We start from the raw sequence: 22197 nt of genomic DNA on the forward strand, positions 1-22197 counted from the left end.
CTCTCAGGTATTATTTTGTTTAAAATTGAAGGACTTTAATTGCTTTTTGTATTTCTTTTTTTTTAATTATACTTTTTTAATTTTTTTTATTTTTTTATTTTTGAGACAGACAGAGACAGAATGCGAGTGGGCTAGGAGCAGAGAGAGAGGGAGACACAGAATCCGAAGTAGGCTCCAGGCTCTGAGCCGACAGCACAGAGCCTGACGCGGGGCTCAAACTCACGAGCTGTGAGATCATGACTGGAGCTGAAGTCGGACGCTCAACCAACTGAGCCACCCAGGAGCCCCAAGCTTTTTGTATTTCTTATAAGGAAGGTATCCTAATAATGAATTATTAGTTTTTGTCTATATGCACATGTCCTTTTTCACCTTTGCTTTTGAAAGGCATCTTCAATGAACATCGAATTCTTTGTAGATGGCTTCTTCTATTTTTTTTTCTTTTTTGTTTTAGGGTTTTGGATGTGTTATTTTACTGTCTACTGGCATCCAATACTTCTGGTAAAAAGTATGTAGGTAAATGTATTGTTCTCATGTACTGAGGGTTCTTTTATTTTTCCTATTTGTTCTCCTTTTCTGTTTCCAAATTTTCTCTTTGGATTTCAGTAATTTACATGTCTAAATGTTGATCTCTTAGTATTTATCTTATTTGAGGTGCTTTTTGTTTTTGTTTTTAGCTTCTTCAGTCTAAGAATTGGAAGGTTTTCATCAAATCTAAGAAGTTTTTTTACCATTTTTTTTTCAAATACGTTTTCATTCCTTTCTCTCCTCTCCAATCAATACTTCTATTGCACGTATATGGGTTCCTTTGCCATTTTTCCATTGGTCTTTCATGTTCCGCTAATTTTTCTGCAATCTTTTTTTTTCTCTTCTCTGTTCTTCATATTGAATAAGTTTTATTGTATTATCTTTAAATTCAGTACTGCCTTTTTTTTGCCATTTCAAATCTTCTGGTAGAAAGTGCCTTTCTGAAATTTTAGTAATTTTATTTTAGTTTTCGTGATTTTCTTTTTTTTTTAAGTTTATTTATTTAGTTTGAGAGAGAGAGAGAGAGAGAGAGAGAGAGGCAGGGAGGGACAGAAGAGGGAGAGACAGAATCCCAAGCAGGCTTCACACAGTCAGTTCAGACCACAACATGGGCTCGAACTCACAAACCATAAGATCCATGACCTGAGCCAAGATTAAGAGCTGGACGCTTAACTGACTGAGTTGCCAAGCACCCCAAGTTTTCATGGTTTTCCATTTTAGAAATTTTGTTTTGTACTTTTTACAACTTATAATGTTCTATGAATATTTTTCTCTTATTTAAATTTTGGATTTAATTTTTCCTTACACCTTCAGTTAGAGTTTTCTTTAATCCTTTGAATATATTAATACTAACTATTTTGCAGGATATTTTTCTGCTAAATCCAAAATCTGGTCCATTTAGAGTGAGCTTACATTCACTTTTTATTTCTTGAGTATGGATCACTTTTTCACATATTTACAGATCTATTTTTGGCCGGGAACTGGGACTTTTAGCATAGTTAGTCTAGCAATTTAGGTTCTACTTTTTCTTCTGCGGGTATACTTTTTTTTTTTAATTTATTTTCCATATTGTGTCTGGACTAAAACTCTGGAATCTTTTTCCCTCATGCTGTGTAACTGCCATGTGCTTCTTTATGCTGTTGTTTGTTGTATTTTGTTCTGTCTTTCTCCTAGGGGCTTGTCCACATGCCTAGGGAGTTTGCAAGGCTTCAACCCTCTCTCAGCTCTTTTCGATGTGAGTTGAGATGTCTACTTAACTTGCAGCCAATTCTCCAATATAGCTTGGCTCTAACTTTATGTCAGGTTTGATCGTCTCCCCTGTGCAAATGCATCCTTTCCAATTAGCCAGGTATGTATGGAGACTTTCTCTAATCCTTTGAAGAGATGTTCTCATTTGTAAGATCTCCCCACTGAATTTCTGGCTGTCTGCTACTTACCTCCACCAGGACCTCCATCTCAAGCTCACATTGTGTTTCCCAGTTTCTTACCATATTTGGTTCTATTATTAATAATGCTGCTGGGGGTAATTTTTTCCCTTTGTGGTAAGTCCACTCAGCCGCCTCTATCAACAAGGCTGCTGATTTTTATGGCTTTCTCCACTCTGGTAAAGACTATCATTTTCACCTATTTGGTCAGGGAGTGGGAAGACGGCAGGCTCACACAAGGAGGCTGAAGATACCTGAGGTTCTTAACCAAACTTGGGGACTTTTTCATTAACAAATATGCCTGAATTCATTGTTTTCTAAAGTACTAAAATGTGTGTGTGTGTATGTGTGTGTGTGTGTTTACAATTTTCCCAAATGTTACACTTTTGAGAAGAGAATGTTGACCTCTTTACTTCTCCTAAATGAATTCCCTCATTGTTTTTGCAAACATTTACTTATTGCATTTGTGTGTCAGATCCCAGTACCATAGGGATTTGGGAGCCCATGTTGCTATTTTCTTGAAGTCTCAGATACGTAGGATATAGTTGTGCAGTTGGAATAAGTAGTGTGCCTTTCATATGACAACGGAAACATTTATTTCTCGATCTGAGTAACCTTTTGCTCTCTGGTAAGATACTATAAAATTTTACTTACAATGAAAATATGTCAAATGTATAAAATAATCTATGAATAAATTTTCATTCTTTAATGGGTTTTAGAGATGATATTAATAACTTAATTATTAATTAATAACTTTATAATTAATATTAATAATAGAATAATTAATTCTTCATCTGAATATTTTACAAATAAGTAAACTAAAACCTATAGTGATAGATCCAAATTTTCTGGTGCATACAGATAACTAAGTGAGCTGTCATAAGTTTCCATGATTCCTAAATTTCCTTTCAGTCTTTTTATTTGTCTAAAGTGAAAATATTTAATTTTCTTCTTAAACATTTACAATAAGGACAATAAATCAGTTATTTAATAAAGAATGCCTGAATACTATAACTATTTACATGTTTCGAGAAATTCTACTAAATTCTGATTTGTAAGAAGTACAATAGTAAAATATTAGTATATGCTAGAGAAATTGTCTTCCTTGTTTCTTTCTTCCTTATTTTTAAAAAAATATTTTTTCCGGGTCAAATGATGTTAACATTGATTATTTATTTAAATAAAAAAAATTGAATGAGGGGCACCTGGGTTCAGTCAATTAAACATCCTACTCTTGATTTTGGCTCAGATCATGATCTCACGGTTCATGGGATTGAGCCCTGAATCTGCCCGTGTGCCGACAGCACAGAGCCTGCTGGAGATTCTTTCTCTCCCTCGCTCTCTGCCCCTCCCCTGCTCCCTCTCTTTCTCAAAATAAATAAATCAACAAGAAAATCTTTAAAAAAATTGAATGGATCAAAACAAAGCAATACTAGGTTCAAAGTTGGTATCTATAGCAAAGTAATACTTTTTGATGAGTATTTCTGAGTTTAAGTAAATATTTGTGTCTCTGTGTATAGCCATTTATCATTAAAATGCACTTTAATAATTTAAGAATTATTGCTAATAATGTTTATATTTTGTTGACCTTACATATAGGTATCTTTGATACATTTACAACACCTTAACAAATCAACAAACTTGTTCATATCCACAATGGGGAATGAAGATATTTAGTCAATTTGGGTTATGGAACTTTTGTGGATATACATGCCCAGATTCACTTCAAATTACATAGGCCCTGTCTGACTCCAGTGTGAATATTTTCAGAATTACTTAAATGTCACCTTAAAAGCAAAATATCTGGTAATTGTCATGTGAACGGAGTCACCATGGAAACATTAACATTTATGTTGTTCAGTAGAGATGTCTAAATTGTGGCCTGGCAACTTGTGAAAAAGATTTCAGAGTGACAAAACATATGTTTCTTTATACGTGAGGAAATCTAGGTTTGTTTTGCTATAGTATAAGAAAGAAATGATAAAATATACCATAAAGTATGGTAGGAACTACTTTGTATCAGAGTATTTTTGGATCTTATATTTAAATTACAATTAAAATTCAAACTTCCCTAGCACTGTGACTGGTGGAGGGTTCTTCACTTATACTTTTATATAAATCCACACTTCAATGATTGTAAAAAGGGCATATAATTAGAAAAGCACACATCCAGCTTTCAATCTTAATTGAGATTTACACTAACTACCTAGACATTTTAATTACAGTGCCACCATTTACTTACTTGAATCAGGTAATTGTAACTATCAAGAATTTTAACCAATCAAAAATTATTTTATATAAGTCTTAAATTGTTAAGAATATCTCAGTTTTCTCAAAGGACCCCTCATCCTTTTGTGTATATTATACAAAGTAGCATAACAATGAGGAACATACTGGAATGGTTTTATTCAACCCCCATGCTTTATAGAGGCTAAAAAAAATAAAACTGTATTTCATTAATGCCCTTGCCAGTAAGGTTTTGGATATGAATTATTGTCTACCAATTAGACTCATTTAGAGATTTAGAAGGCAGAAGAGGAACGATGATCATTCTCTGATTGTTCATAGTTGTCACTGTCTCCCAAATTCATGGATTTTCATCAGCAGTTTCTAATGTTCATTCTAGATAAGGTTCATATCCTGGTTTTTATGAAATAGTATCTATAGAGATAACATCTTCAAATAAGTCATGAAGCTAAGGATTGTAACTTTGAATGAACCTTCTCTAGTCTATCCGTGTTAGGAGGCTACATTGGCATAAGATCTGAGAAATATGTTCCTGTAATTCCGGGAATAATTCTAAGGTACATGGGCTAGAACATGATTTTCCAACTTTCAACAGTTTTATAAGCTCTATACCCTCTTTATTAAATTTATTTCTGATTGAGTCACTTATCAGATTTTTTACATCCAAATTCAGATTAAACCTATCTATCTGTAAAATATTAATTTAACTATACCTTAATGAAAATGCAAAATATAAAAACAAAACTATCTTTAGAGTTGATAGTTTGACGATAATATTGGTATAAAAAATTAGTATGCTTCTATCTTGGAAAATGTTTTTATCTAAACTCTTTATGTAAAGATAAATTTCAGTGGCCTGTATTTCCTGGTAAAAATGTTTCATACTGCAGATATAGGCATTTTCACACGCTTACCACCAGGAAGAAATCTTTACAGTTGAAACACAGCAAGTGAGTAGCCTTTTGAATTGCACTTACAGTGTCTCCAGAGGAGAACATTATACAACAAACACATTTTAACTGTCCCTGCATTACTTATATCATGATGTTTAGGAAAATAAAAATTCAACCTTTTAATTCTAAATGCCTGTCTACTCACCTATGATCGATCCTTTTTGTCACACAGCGACTGTATAAAAGCATATTCATTTGTAAATAAGTATGTAATCTAAATAATATATTGATTTTGAAAATTATATTTAAGAAAGATGTAAGCTTTAATAGAAAAAAAAAGTACAATAATTTTCCATCCTTTAGATGATCATCTATACACCGTGGATGTAGCATTTTGTTTTCTAGAATCATCCTACATTCAGGTCTCCATACTTTCAAGGGCATCCATGTTTTCTTCTTTATTCATATATCAGGTATTAAAGAAATGACTGTTTAAGTTACCTTTCTTCTCAACGCTATGCTTAACCAGGACTGCAATGATGATGTTCACAATTTTTCTATGATAGAATCTTTTCTGTTTCTTGTTAATGTATCTTACTGCCCAGTAAAATGACTGCCATCCTTTGAATAACTTCTGAGGTTTCCTCCATTTCCTGCCTCAAACTATATACTATTAGAATTTTAGGTTTGCATTTCTTTACAGATTGTGTCTACTGCTTAATTTCTGCAGGCCTTCCCAAATAGGACACCGACAACAATTACTGGGGTTTGTTCTTTAAGACCAAATGCACCATTTTAGTTTTCTACTTAGTGTATGTCAATAAAATTGAATAGTAGAATTTTCTTGCCAAAAAAGGAAATAAAGAGTGGCACTGTGGATTAGAAGAGCATGGGTAGGGCATGGGATACATGATGGACTTTATCTTTTGAGCAGTAACATCAGTACACCTGGCATCTCTCGTGTTCTAGCGTGAATTCGTTTAACAATGCAGCTTCCTTTTAAAAAGTGAACTGACATATTGTGTTTCCTTAGAAATTTTGAACATTAGACAAGTGGGTAATATATTTTGAAAAATTCTGGCGATGCTCTTAGGTTAATCGTTTGCAACTACCTTCAGACTTAAGCAAAATACAATAAAGTTCCAGTATCTCACTAATAGGAGTCATAACACAGCATATATATTACTAATTATGTGAATTTTTTGTGTACCATTTGTAAAAATGGCTTATTTTTGTCATTCATTATGAAATTAATATAGGCATGGATATATGGATGACTATATCTGAAAGGGCGGGCCTACGGCGGTCGACTCCATCTTGTTCTGTGTCCTTCACCTTGACCACACCTCCTCCCCTTGAGTAACCACCCCCCCCTCACCGCCTAACAGGACTCGGACCCTTCCCCAGCCAATCGGCTGAGGCCATAGCCTTTACCTCACCAACTGCCCCTAGGCCCCAATAAAACCTTTGTCCTTTTGAAACTCACTCTCTCTCCCCGGTATCTCACCGCTGCGTCGGTGCAGGTAGGGGATTGAGCTCGAGCTAGCTCGAATAAAGGCTCTTTTGCTTTTACATCGGACTCGGCTCCCTGGTGGTCTTTGGGGATCACGAATTCTGGGCATAACATTTGGGGGCTCAGCCCGGGATCCCCAAGACCCCCGAGGGACCCCCGACCCGGAGAGCCTGACTGGCCACGGTTAGTGTCTGTCTGTTTGGTCTGTCTTTTCTGTGTGAGCTCATTTCTGGAATTCTGGTAGTGCCCGACGCGGTCTAAGTGGACGCACTGGAGGACCACGGGCCGGGAGTTTCGGAAGACATTCCGATCCTCCCTTCTGGAGGGACGTGGGATCCCCTCAAAGGTCTGAGACGAGGCGGGTCGCTCCCGCTGGTCGGCGTGAGGCCATCGTCTTTGGAGGGACGTGGAATCCCTTCATCGGTTTTGGAGGGACGTGGAATCCCCTCGAAGGTCTAAGCTAGCTTTCAGTTTTGCTTCCATGGAGTTGAAAGACTTTCTAGGGGCCCTCTGTTTGTCTGTTTTTGTGTTTCTCTGTTTTGTTCTGTGGACTTACTGGACGGACGTTATGGGACAGACTCAGACTACCCCTCTACCCACCCTCTTGGCTTAAGCCCTTCCTAGCCCCGCTCCCTCCGGAGCCAAACCCATTCTTGCTTTGCAGGGGACAAAGAAGAAAAAAAGTCTTACCCAGCCTTCAGCACCCCTCTACCCTGTCCTACAGGGGGGGTACTGAAGAAGAATTAATTTTTCCTCCCCCGTATAACCCCTCTAGGATGCCGGAAGAACACCATCCTCCCCCTTTGGGGGAGGCAGACACTGTTCCGAGAGCGGGAGGCGGAAACGCTCCAGGGGGAAGCCCGCCCTTCACCAGACAAAGGGCTCAGAGGGAGCAACCCGCCTCCGCCGCCGACTCCACTATTCTGCCCCCGCGAGCCACCGGACCCCCAGACGCGGAGGGGAATCAGCCCCATCGCTATTGGCCTTTCGCCACTAGTGACCTCTACAATTGGAAAGCTCAGAATCCTAAGTTTTCCGAGAAACCGGCAGGGCTTATTGACTTATTAGACTCTGTTCTTTTTACCCATCAGCCCACGTGGGACGATTGCCAGCAGCTTTTGCAGGTCCTATTCACGACTGAAGAAAGAGAAAGAATCCTCAATGAGGCCCCCAAACTAGTTCCGGGTGCAGAAGGGAATCCCACCACCAACCAGGCTCAGATAGATGCCTCCTTTCCCTTAACTCGGCCCCAGTGGGATTTCAACATGGCAGAAGGTAAGGAGAGGCTCCGGGTCTACCGCCAGACTCTAATGGGGGGGCTCCAAATGGCTGCTAGAAAGCCAACCAATTTGGCCAAGGTAGGAAATGTACAACAGGGAAAAGATGAATCTCCGGCTGCCTTTTTAGAACGGATCATGGAGGCATTCCGTACCTATACCCCCATGGATCCAGAGGCTCCGGAAAGCAAGGCAGCTGTTATCATGGCCTTTGTAAACCAATCGGCCATAGACATTAGGAGAAAATTACAGAAAATAGATAGACTAGGAGAAAAAAGTCTGCAGGACTTACTGGTGGTAGCCAAAAAGGTATATAATAACCGGGAGCCTCCTAAGGACAAGCAGGCTCGCGCCATGGCAGCTGCCAGCAGTAAGCAGACTCGAGACCTGGCCAGAATACTACTAGCTACCACTGCTGACTTCCCCGAGGAACGAGACCACCATCTCCGGCAGCTGGCAGACGACGCAAGAAAAGGTAAAGGAACCACCAAGGGGGGAAGCAGAGGCTGCAGAAGGATCAGTGCGCATACTGCAAGCAGATAGGGCATTGGGCCCGAGATTGTCCAAAAAGGGCCGGCGGGAAGGGAAGCAAGACTGATCGAGTAAAAGTCCTAGAGCTAGATGAACTAAGTGATTAGGGGAGTCGGGGTTCGGACCCTCTCCCCGAACCCAGGGTAACTCTTAAAGTGAAGGGGACCCCTATTGACTTCCTTGTCGACACCGGAGCACAACATTTGGTCCTCTGCACCCCACAAGGAAAACTAGCAAGAAGTCCTGGGTACAAGGGGCAACTGGTATGAGCCAGTATTCATGGACTACCCGAAGAACAGTAGATTTGGGAACGGGCCGGGTATCCCACTCCTTTATGGTAATACCAGAATGCCCCTACCCGCTGTTAGGACGGGACTTACTGACCAAGATTGGAGCTCAGATAACTTTCAGACAAGGGGGGCCTCAGGTCACCAATGGCAAGGGCCACCCCATCCAGGTCCTGACCATGAAACTGGAGGATGAATACCTCCTCCACCAGGAGGCGCTCCCGAGAGAGAATAATATAGACAGATGGCTACAAGAATTCCCCTCGGTTTGGGCAGAGACTGGGGGGGGGGGATGGGACTAGCCGCTCACAGGACACCAGTCCTGGTAGGGCTCAAGCCAGGAGAGAGTCCGGTAAGGATCAAACAATACCCCATGTCTCAGGAGGCCCGGAAGGGGATCCAGCCACACATCCGGAGACTACGAAGCCTAGGGGTACTAGTTCCTTGCCAGTCTGCCTGGAACACCCCCTTACTGCCGGTCAAAAAGCCTCACACAAATGACTACCAACCGGTACAAGACCTCCGGAAAGTAAATAAGAGGGTTGCAGACATACACCCAACTGTTCCCAACCCATATACTCTCTTGAGCTCTTTGGCGCCCTCCAGGGTCTGGTATACTGTACTAGATTTAAAGGACGCCTTCTTCAGTCTGCTACTGGCACCCCAGAGCCAACCTTTGTTCGCCTTCGAGTGGCATGATCCGGAGGAGGGCTACAGTGGGCAACTCACCTGGACACGGCTACCTCAGGGATTCAAAAATTCGCCCACCATCTTCGACGAGGCACTACACGAGGACCTGGGTGCTCCACTACATGACTGTGCGGGAATCCTGGAACAAGTACATGGATTCCGGACGGACCTGACCGACCGGCCCCTCCCCGATGCCGAGGCTACTTGGTTCACTGATGGCAGCAGCTTTGTGCTGGACAGACACAGGTATGCGGGTGCAGCGGTGGTCACCGAAACGGACACCGTATGGGCGGAGGCTCTACCCTCCGGAACGTCAGCCCAGCGAGCGGAGCTCATAGCCCTCACCAAGGCGCTGATGCTGGGAGCTGGAAAACGGCTTAACATCTATACAGACAGCCGTTATGCATTTGCCACTGTTCATATTCATGGGGCAATTTATCAGGAGAGGGGGTTACTGATGACAGAAGGACAGACTATAAAAAATAAGCAGGAGATACTTAACCTGCTTACAGCCTTATGGCTTCCTGCCAAGCTAGCCATTATCCACTGCCAAGGGCACCAAAAAGCTGATAACCCAGTAGCTAGAGGTAATCAAAAGGCTGACCAGGCAGCCAAGGCAGTAGCCCTTACTCCAGTCCCCACCATGACCATACAACTACTGGACCCAGGAGACCCAGTTTTACCAGACAAGCCCAAATACTCCCAGGAGGAGTTACAGCGGATCAAGAAACTCCCCATGGCCCAGGAGATAAAGAGACGGTGGTATACACCTAACAAGGAGCTCGTGCTGCCAGACCAGCTCGGAGTCTCAATATTAGAGCACCTGCATTGGTCTACTCACATGGGGGCCTGAAAATTAAAAGACTTAATCCGACATGCCGGAATCAAGACTCACCAACAGGGCACCAAAACAGAGCAAGTTGTATCTGCCTGCAAGACCTGCCAACTCACCAACGCGAGAGCCACATCAAAAAAAAAACGAACCAGGCTCAGAGGCACCAGACCGGGAGCCCAATGGGAAGTCGACTTCACTGAAGTCAAACCAGGAAAGTATGGTTTTAAATATCTTTTAGTATTTACAGACACCTTCTCTGGCTGGGTGGAGGCATACCCAACCAAGCATGAAACGGCTCAGACGGTGGCTAAGAAGCTACTAGAAGACATCTTATCCAGGTATGGTTTTCCTGCCATGGTAGGATCAGACAATGGACCAGCTTTTATCTCGCAGGTAACACAGGCAGTAGCCAAGGCGGTGGGGGCAAACTGGAAATTACATTGTGCTTATAGGCCCCAGAGCTCAGGACAGGTAGAAAGAATGAATAGAACCCTAAAAGAGACCCTTACCAAATTAACCATGGAGACTGGCGGGGACTGGGTGACTCTCCTACCGTACGCCCTTTACCGGGTTAGAAACACTCCTTACACTCTGGGTTTTACTCCCTACGAGATCATGTTTTGCAGGCCACCCCCTGTTATTCCCAGCCTTCGAGCTGAACTTATTGCTGAGTTTAAAGATCAAGAACTTTTTCTTTTCTTGAGAGGGCTCCAGAGGGTGCACGAGGACATTTGGCTGTGCCTCCGTGCCATCTACGAGGCTGGCCCGACCCCGACACCTCATCAGTACAGGCCGAGAGACGGTCTACGTCAAGACGCACCACCGAGAGACCCTCGAGCCGCGCTGGAAGGGACCCTACATCGTGGTGTTGACAACCCCCACCGCTCTCAAGGTAGACGGCATCGCGACCTGGGTCCATCACACCCACGTTCGGCCAGCGGACCCCTCCTCGATCCGGAAGGACTTGGTCACGCGATGGGCCATCAGTCGGGACCAACACAACCCGCTCGAGCTCAAGCTACAGCGCATTCGACCCACCTAATATTGGTAACTCTGTTAACTCTGCTTGTCATTGCTCATGCTGCTGGGAGTCCCCACTCCCCCCAAAACATCACCTGGCAGATCATAGACACCAGCTTGGGGACAATACTTAATCAGACGTCCCAGAGCCACCCCAGGGACACTTGGTTCCCAAAACTTTGCGTAAACCTCCAAACTCTGTTCCCCTTGTCACCATAAATGCAGCCAGTCCCATGATTGGGTCCCTAAGCTACATGACAAGGGGGGAATGAAAGGGCGGGCCTACTCCAGCCGACTCCATCTTGTTCTGTGTCCTTCACCTTGACCACACCTCCTCCCCTTGAGTAACCGCCCCCCTCACCTGCCTACAGGACTCGGACCCTTCCCCAGCTAATCGGCTGAGGCCATAGCCATTACCTCACCAACTGCCCCTAGACCCCAATAAAACCTTTGTCCTTTTGAAACTCGCTCTCTCTCCCTGGTATCTCACTGCTGCGTCGGTGCAGGTAGGGGATTGAGCTCGAGCTAGCTTGAATAAAGGCTCTTTTGCTTTTACATCGGACTCGGCTCCCTGGCGGTATTTGGGGATCACGAATTCTGGGCATAACATATCTATATACTATATAATATTTATTTCCTATAACCCCTAAAAAATACGAGAGTAGAATTTTTATCTTATTTAGCATACTTTATGCAAAGTTCATTGTAGCATCATCCCATATATACATGATGTATAAGTAAATGGTAGATGTTGATACCTTCTATGGACAAGACATTTTTCTAAATTCTGTGTATGTAATACGAGCAAAATAGGTAGTCCCTGGTCCCACATACACACACAAAAAAGTTGAATCGACTAAGGGTAGACTTTCTATTAAGATAGAAATCCTCTTTTTTTTGTAATTTCCCCATAAATTGTAAAGTACAAAATTGTATTTGATATTGATGCTACTGAGAAAAAAATGGAGCAAAGTGGATCAAACAAATAAACAAAAATTCAATATATTGGACAAGAGGCAAAGACAGAGTAATCCCTCAGAAAAGGAAACTAACATGGTGAGTCTACTATTATTTGACCCAACAGCCTTGACAGAGTTTCTAAACTAGGGAAAGAAAGTAGCATGGACTGAGTTGGGGAGAACAAGCAGCTAGACTGAGACGAAAAGTCAGCTAGCATTCATAAAACAAAATATTAGATGGGAGAAAACTGCCTGTCCTTCTGATCCACCAGCTATAGGTCCTACAGGCAGAACTTTCCAGTGACCCACTCCTTGGGTTTGATTAGTTTGCTAGAGCAGCTCACAGAACTCAGAGAAACAGTTTACTCACCAGAGTACAAGTTTATTATGAAAGGACATAACTCAGCAACAGCCAGATGGAAGAGATATATAGGGAAAGGTGTGGTAAAAGGGTGTAAAGCTTTCATGCTTTCTCCCAACAAAATCTCTATACTTTCTACAACCTGGGAGTTCTCCAAATCCTGCACTTTGGGGATTTTGGTGGAAGGTTCATGACATGGGAGCGGTTGATTAAATTATTGGCCAGTGGCAACTCATTCGACCAGCAGCCCTTCTCCCATCCCTGGAGGTAGGGGGGGTGGGACTATAAATTTCAACCCTCTGATTACATGGTTGGTTCCCCTGATGACCAGTCCTCAGATGGTCCAAAGCCATCTCATTAACTTAACAAAAAGATACGTTTGCTGCTCTCATCTCTTAGAAATTTCTAGTGTTTCAGAAGCTCTGTGCCAGAAATGGGAAGGAGGACCAAATACATATTCCTTATTAGAAATTATAGTATCACAAGAAAGTTGTCTTAGTCCGTTTCAGTTGGCTATAACAAAAATACCACAAACTGGGGAGCTTATAAACAATATACATATATTTGTCAAAGTGCTGGAGGCTAGCAAATCCAAGAACAAGGTGCTGGGCAGATCAGGTGTCTGGTAAGAGCTCGCTTCCTAGTTTACAGACAGCAGTCACTTTGCTCTAACCTCACATGATGGAAGGGTCCAGGGATCTCTCTGGGGTCTCTTTTATAGTCCCATTCATTAAGGTTCCATTCTCATGACTGAATGAACTCCCAAAGCCCCACCTCCAAATACCATCACTACGGAGATTAGGTTTCAACGATGAATTTTTGAGGGCACACAAATATTCAGTCTGTAGCAGAGGTCTACAAATAGTCATTCATGTATAGACAACTGATTTTTGAAACATAATTGAAGGTAATTTAGTGAAGAAAGAACAGTCTTTCCAACAAGAATTGCCAGAACAAAGATATATTCATATACAAAAAATAAACTTGTATCCATACCTTGTGCCGTACGCAAAAATTAACTAAAAATGTATTCTAGGCCTAAACTGAAACAAGGCAAAACAAAATAAAACAAAACTTTCAGAAGTAGGCATAAGAGATAATTTTTGTGATCTTGGGTTAGACAAATAATTTTTGCATACAACTAAAGCATAATCCGGGGCACCTGGGTGGCTCAGTCACTTAAGCGTCCGACTTCAGCCCAGGTCATGATTTCACAGTTTGTGAGTTTGAGCCCTGCGTCAGGCTCTGTGCTGACAGCTCGGAGCCTGGATCCTGCTTCTGATTCTGTGTCTCCCTCTCTCTCTGCCCCTCCTAGCTCATGCTCTCACTCTGTCTCTGTCAAAAATAAGTAAACTTTAAAAAAATTTAAAGAAAAAAGCATAATCCATAGAATTATAATCTGGAAGTCATGAAAGTAAAAACTGACAATAATGATAACAATGACTTCTGTTCTTTCAAAGACACTCTTAGGAAAATAAAAAGACAAAGCACAGACTGGAATACATATTTTAAAATTCATATCCGATAAAGGGCTTATATTCAGAATATGTAAAGAACCTCAACAGTCAATAATAAAACAAGCCCATATAGAATGGGCAAACTGTTTGAACAAGTAATTCCCTACAGAGGATATGCAAGTGACAAGTATGTGGAAAGATATGGAACATTTTTAGTCCGTGAGGACACACACATAACAATCACAAGGAGAAACCAGTGTTTGCTTATTAGAATGGCTAACATTACATTATAAAATATCTTGAGATAGTGGACCCTATGAAACTCTCAGGCATCTCTAGGGGAAAAGTGAAATGATACAACGACCGTGGAAAACAGGCTGTCAGCCTCTTAAAAAGGTAAACATACACTTACCATGTTTAGTAGACATTCCATTCCTAGGCATTTATCTAAGGAAAAAAAAAAAAACAGGAATGCTTATCGGAGCTATAAATTGTTATAAACAAACTCAAATCCAGATGCAAATATTCGTTAACAGGTAAATGGATGACAACTGCCGTCTCCCCATAAAATGGAATGTTATGCAACAATACAAGTCAATGTGCACAAAAATATAGACAAATGTCAAAATAAGTACATAGAGGGAGAGAAGCTAGACAAAAAGCATACACAGTGTCCATAATTCAATTCTATGAACTACTAGAAAATTCTGTGTAATCTATACTGATGGAAAGCAGCTCAGTGGTTGCCTTGTTGGGAGTCCAGAATGAGCAGGAGGAAAGGATAAATAGGTTCCAGGAAGCTTTGGGAGATGATAGAAAAGTTTTGCTTCCTTTTTTGTAATAATGGATTCTGGGTGAGTGTGTGTGTGTGTGTGTGTGTGTGTGTGTGTGTGTGTAGACAGGCACTTTATAAAGGTAGTCCCATTTAACACCTGACCCCCCCCCCCCCAAGAAATCTTTAAGTGGCATCATGACACTCTATTTAATGACAAAGAAACAAACTCAGAAAGGTCATAGTTGCAAGGTGTTGAATTCAATTTTACACTTTAAAATCAGTAGTTTTACACTTTAAATATGTGCAGTTCATTTCATGTTGATTATGCCTCAATAAAAGTTGAAAATGATATGCGAACAGAACTAGATGTTCCACATGATCAGAGGACAAGAAATATATTAGTTGAAAGGCTAAGGCAGATTTAGGCTTAGACATAAACGTGAATATACAATAGACAAGCAAAGTCGGTCAAACATAACATGCAGAAAAGGCAAAGAAAGTTGTCTGAGAGTCCGGTGGTGAGGACTGGTTTGTTGTTTTTGACTGTGTGTTTCTGATTAGCCAGTATTCCTTTTTAATTTTTTTTTAAAGTTTATTTGAGAGAGAGGGAGGGAGGGAAGGAGAGACAGAGAGAGAGAGAGAGAGAGAGAGCAAGCACAGGAGGGGGTAGAGAGAGAGGGAGAGAGAATCCTAAGCAGTCTTTGCATTGTCAGCCCAGAGCCCACTGAGGGGCTCCAGCTCACCAACCCATGAGGTCATGTGACCTGAGCCAAAATCAAGTCCTGCGCTCAACCGACTCAGTCACCCAGGCACCCTGTCATTATTCTTTTGATTGGTCCGTGCCTATGCAGTTACATATGCTTAATACTTTCTCTATCAGTCCCACTTCAGGAAGTACTTGAAAGGCTTACACCAAGAATGTATGTAGGATTTCAGTAACCAAAACAAATTCATTTAATTAATCAAGTGTTTATGGGATATCCATATGGCTAAGGCACATGTGACCTAAAAACTTGGCAAAGTGTGGCCCACATGCTTTCTTTCATCAGATCACTTGGAGGTTACTACAGAACAGCATGGAATATAAGATATGAGCCTCTAGATAAAGGGCTGGAGTAGCATGTTCTTAAGTTACTTAAAAACTTAAGAATTTTTGGATGTCTAATCTTTCTACCACTGTAATTAATCAGGTTTGGAGAAACCTGTGCATCCCTACAAGCGGAATTGGAGAATTTAAGACTTGCATCACATTCTTGCATACCCCTTTGGAGAGTGACTATGCCTTAGGAGATACATTGCTATGATAGCAAAACAAATTTTGGGCTAAAAATCCTTTGTTTTCAAGTGCATTGACGATATGCCTCAAGCTATTCTGTAATTGCATTATTTCAGGATTGTTTTTCACTGATGTGACCGAATCTTTCCAAAGTAATGCTTAATAAAAAGTTGAAAAGTGTGGTACCTGTGTAATAGATAGGTTACAAGTAATTGCCAGAATGAGTCACCATTCCTGATGGTGAGGGGCATTGATTTTTAGTCCTTTAAGGATGTATTTTGTTCCTTTCAGTATCTGAAAAACTTAAATAAAGAAATGATGGCATTTAATCATAGACCTTTGAGGCAATGACATGGGATAAATGAGTTCCGCATATTTCTTTCAAAATATATTTGAAAAACATGGGGCTGGAGACAAACCCATGACAGCTTTTAAACTATACCAAACATGGAATACTATTTTAGGGTATAACTTCTTTATATAATTGTTAAACTGTAGATAGATGTGTAGATAGGTCAGTGTTAAAAATAAGAGCGAGTTACACACACAGCCATTTTAACCTGTTAACTAATGTTTCGTTAAATTTTGCAACTACTTTCAAATGAATGATAAAGCCAAGAAACCCATTCCACAGAATCAAAATAGGCTACTTTCACTGCCTGGCCTCTAGTTTCATTCCTTAAACTATGTCTCCTTCTGGTGTAAATAGTCATTATGATGACAATATGTCTAGACAAAGACACAGACACAGGTGATGAGCATGTTTTCTAGTTGATGGAAAATTATGATTGAATAAACTATTACTATGTTTTCCAATTAGTATATTTAAGGTTGCATTTAACATTTTATATAAACAACTTGAAATAGTTTTTTTTTTTTCTTTTACACTTTACTCAAAGGAGCAGTTTGTGTGTGTGTGTGTGTGTGTGTGTGTGTGTGTGTGCACTTTTGACATAGATATTTATCAGTTAGGTAATCAGTGAATGCTAAAGTGCTTATCCTTTATACACTCCTTAGTAGCATCTCCTTGAAGACAGGTCTTCATTTAATTAACAAATGTGTATCACACAGCCCTAGATGCCAGGCATTATGTTAGCCACTGGAATATTGACAAATATATTGACAAATAAAGACAATGTTTCCTTCCCAAAGGCACTCACTGGAAGTGTTCTGTGGCGATTTAAAAAAAAAAAAAAAAGAAAGAAAGGGGCACCTGGGTGGCTCAGTGGATTAAGTGACTGACTCTTGATTTCCGTTCAGGTCGTGATCTCGCGGTTCCTGGGATTGAGCCCCACATGGGGCTCTGTGCTCACTGCGTGGAACCCCCCTTGGGATTAATTTTCTCACCCCCTCTTCTACTTCTCCCCTGCTCATGCTCTCTCTCTCTCAAAATAAATAAATAAACATAAAAAAGAAAAGACAAGAAAGAACATTTTAAAATAAGTCTTTCCTAATTCGCTTGAGGGTCACTGTTGGTGATTCCATGGAAGAAACGGGGGCAAGAATAGTACATATCCATCGTCATCCTTGCAATCACTAGTCATGATACATTCTTCTCCTTGATTGTACTCATAAGTGCTTTACTGTTTCCTGCCTCTAGGAACTTGTGAAACTTTCTGTCTTCAATTTCCTTTTTTTAAGAAATAGGGTTAGTAAAACAACCCATATAAAAGGTGGTTGCAAAGATTAAATAAGATAATTGATGCAAAGCACTTAGAATCATGCCTGGTGCATGTATCAGTAAATGTCAGATCTTTTTATGTTATTGAATATTAAGCAAAGTATCATTTTTCAATGTTGATAATTCCACTGGAGATGAAAACAATATCGGATACTGAATACTATTTTTTATATTTATCAACAAAACCCAAATAAATATGGTAAATATCCAAAGGCCTCATTTACAGACTTGCCTATTTGATAGCATTTTTATTCCTCTGATGATTGGAACTGCACATCATAAAATTCGCTTTTCAATTGTGCAATAATTTTCAATGCCACCACACTTTCTTCTTCTATGTCTTACTGTCTCTCTTTCTGCCAGTTCTGTTTTCCCAACTGAATTTCAGTTACTTCAAGGCAGCTAATGGTCTTATCCTTTTTTTTCTCCTAATAGAAATAGATCTATGAACTAATGAAACATTTCTAGGTTTTATTTCAAATAATTTTAACTGTAAAGATTGCTTGAAAGGAACTATATATCAAGAAAAAAAAAACATTGGCATTTATAGGAGTTATCTTTGATTCAATATGAAAAACAATTGAAAAAATGTTGATTGTATGAGTTATGCCATTTTATTTTCACAATGTATTTTCACAAAGTATTTTCAGACAGCTACTCTTTTCTAAATTTTACATCCAAGGAGCTTGAGGTTCATGGAGGTGAAGCACAATGTAGCACAGCAGCATAAGAACACAGGACCAAAAAAGATTTGTGTCACTTCAGAGCTTAAAATGTCAATTAAAAATACCTCAACGAATGTATCACCGATTTTATTAGTTTCCACGTCTCCATTTCCTTAAGCCTTCCTTTTTTTTTTTTAATTTCAAGACATATTCTGGATATAAACACTGAGAATCATATTCAAATTGTATAGAAAGAAACAATGGAACATTTATACTGTTTCTGTTTTTTTAATGAAATAGCCTTCCTTCCACTCCTGCTTGAGAAAAATGTCTATGTTAAGTACCTTTATGATTTTATCAGGAAAAGACTGATCCAAACAAACAAGCAAATAAATGTTTCTGAAGTTTTAACTGCCACATGGAGAAACCTTGTTTATAGAATGATTCCACGCTCTGAGAGAGACAAACACCTAGATGAAAGGAGAAATTTGACTACATGTTTTTTCTTTCTCTTTTTAACCCCTGGTTGAGACAAACAGACAAACACCTTATACAGCATTTAATATATATTCATACCTAGACCATTGTAAAAAATATTTTAATAAGTTATTTTTCTATACATTAAGACCCTTGACTAAAAACCTTCTGTAGGCTGAGAGATAGAAATATTTGTTACTTATAATTACATCCCCAGTGACTGGCCTTATTTCTGACAGGAATCAATGCTTGGTAAATGAATGAAGGAGTGCAAATATATTAAGCTATTAGTAGGCATGCTTAATTATTATTATAACATTAGTAGAATTATCGTTCAGAAGAGATTTCTCTTAAGATTTCCTTTCTAAAAATAAGTACTATATGCCATATTTAGCCATTAGAATTATCGTTCAGAAGAGATTTCTCTTAAGATTTCCTTTCTAAAAATAAGTACTATATGCAAAGTCATATGTGCCTTGTAAATTAGGATGACTCTGTTTTAGTTTAAAATTGCATATATGTGTCAAGAATATGAGACATATATATTATCCATTCTATAGTCTACATTTTAAACATCTACTTCAAAAAATCATATAGACTGAGGAAAAAAAGGGGAAATGTGGAGGGATAGAGTAACGGAAAATTACTGGTCAAATGTGGTCTCTTAAGAATACATTAGAGAACACTATTAATTATTGTTATGACTTTTTAGAATAAACAGATTACGAAGAGAAACTTAAAACAGCTTTTTAACAGTTACTTTTTAAAGAACTGTATTCTATCGGTTTATGTTAATTTTGCTTATGCTGAAAAATAATTTTAACCTATAAATTGAAAATAATAGCCCTCATCACCCAATTGAATTGAGAAAATTGTAGTGATAAAATAGGTCACTGACATTTTCAGGAAACATAATTATATGAGTAATTGAAAAATGCTCTATTTTGAAAGATGAAATTTTAATGTTAGAATATATAGCATGGTTGGAGGTTACAACATGTTTTAGAATATAAATGTGTTTTATAAAAATTAACATAGCATGCAGCTTCATTATCACCTTTATTCATTAATTTAAAGCTTGCTTTATGCCTGGTTATATCACCTCATTTGCATTTGCATTTAAATGCATCATATATATATATATATATATGTATACATATATATATATATGTATACATATATATATATTTCTAGGAGAAAAAGATAGGCTTAATTATATTTATGTGACCCTAATATAAGTATATTACACAAATATTTTTTATTAAACCTTTTTTTCCTCCAAAGATATTTTTATAGAATGTGTGTGTGTGTATATATATATATATATATATATATATATATATAATATTATATACATACATAATACATATATATTATTTTATTCTGTATGTTCAGAAAATAACAGTGATCCTTTTCACTCAACTTTCTTATTAAAATATAAGTGACGTAATTAAAATGTAGTCATCACTTAAATAAGAAAGGTAACATGGCACTGTGCTTATAAAACAGGGTCTGAAGACAGTTTCTCCAGATTCAAATTCTATCTCCTCCTAGTGATCATTGACCTGATGTAGAGTAATTTTCATAAGAATCATCTTAATGTGTAAAGTGGCAGTAACAATATCCCTTGGAAAATATTGGTTGGAGTAAATGAGATGAAGAATACAAGATCAAAGAAATAGTTTTCATTGCTGATATATACTTATAAAAATTGGAGATACATTCCTCCTTTTTTGGGGCGTTGGGAGGAGGTGGATTTCAAATGCTGTGACAGGACTTTTGTTCCTGGGGAGGTGAAGTAGATTCACTTCTCCTATTCCTTCCACGAAGTAAACTTACAACATTGGCCATTATATGTAAAATAAATATAAGAAAATGCTAGGGGCACCTGGGTGGCTCAGTCGGTTAAGTGTTCGACTTCAGCTCAGGACATGATCTCGTGGTCTGGAAGTTCGAGCCCCATGTCAGGCTCTGTGCTGACAGCTCAGAGCCTGGAGCCTGCTTCGGATTCTATGTCTCCCTCTCTCTCTTACCCTTCCCAGTTCTCTGTCTCTCTCAAAAAAAAAAAAAAAATTTTAATTTAAAAATTTAAAAAAAAAGGAAAATGCTGCCTTGTGGAATGAAGACAGACCGTATCCTTTGTGAATACATGTAAAAATCATTAACAGGATATTAACAAAGAAAATTCAGTAATATATAAAAATAATTATACACCATAACCAAGTAGGGTTTATTCCAGATGTGCAATGCTGGGTCAATATTTTAAAACCAATCAATTTAATCCAAAAGAAGAATCAGGTGATCTGATTTATCAATGTAGAAAAAAAGCATTTGACAAAATTCAACAATCAAAGTGAGGAAAAATATTTGCAAACCACATAGCTGACAAAATATTAATATCTGGAATACTAATATCTGGAATATTGTTAACCCTCAACAATAAAAGTGCAGTTAGAAAATAGTGGTAGTGCCTAAAGAGACATTTTAACAAATATGTACACATGGTTAAAAACACATACAAGCATAATTTACGACTAGGAGAATACAATGAAAACCTCAATGAGATATACTACATGCTCATCAGAATGGCTGAAATTAGAAATAAATAAATAAATAAATAAATAAATAAATAAATAAATAAAGTGACAACATCAATCTGTCCAGACACTTGAAGGGAATCTGCAAAGGAGAGAGGTATCTGTTCAATAAGGAAGAAAATCAGAAGAGTGTGGAGGTATTGAGCCAAGTGAGTCAGTTGTATCAAAGAAGGAGATCAATGGACTATGCTGATGAGACGAATCAATCAAGATGAAGACTGAAATGAAGGGTTGGGTTTGATGGCATTGAACTTAATGCTGACATCCTCAAAGCAGTTGTGGTAGAATAGTGGGTACGGCAGATATACCAGCGCCAGAAGGACAGAGCCAGTAGGAGATAGAGAGTAAGGAACTAACTGCAAGGTATCTGCGTATGCAATTGGAAGGGCTTGTTAGGCAAATGTGAAGTCCATAGGGCCGGCTGTGAAGACGAGCAGGCTGGAGCCTCCTTGCAGGAGCTGAAGCTGGAGTCCACGGGCAGAATTTCTTCTTTTCCTGGGAAGTCTCAGTTCTCGTCTTAAGGCCTTTCAACTGATTAAATGAGGCCCATCCTGGTAACCTAGGATAATCTCCTTTACCTAAAGTCAACACGAATCACATCTACAAAATACCTTCACAGCAGCATCATCTAAATTAGTGTTCACCTGAATAATTAGAGACTATATCCTAATGAAGTTGACACTTAAAACTCGGCCATTAGAAGGGAT

Source organism: Panthera leo, chromosome D3 (assembly GCF_018350215.1).
Source record: "Panthera leo isolate Ple1 chromosome D3, P.leo_Ple1_pat1.1, whole genome shotgun sequence".
NCBI classification, from domain to species: domain Eukaryota; kingdom Metazoa; phylum Chordata; class Mammalia; order Carnivora; family Felidae; genus Panthera; species Panthera leo.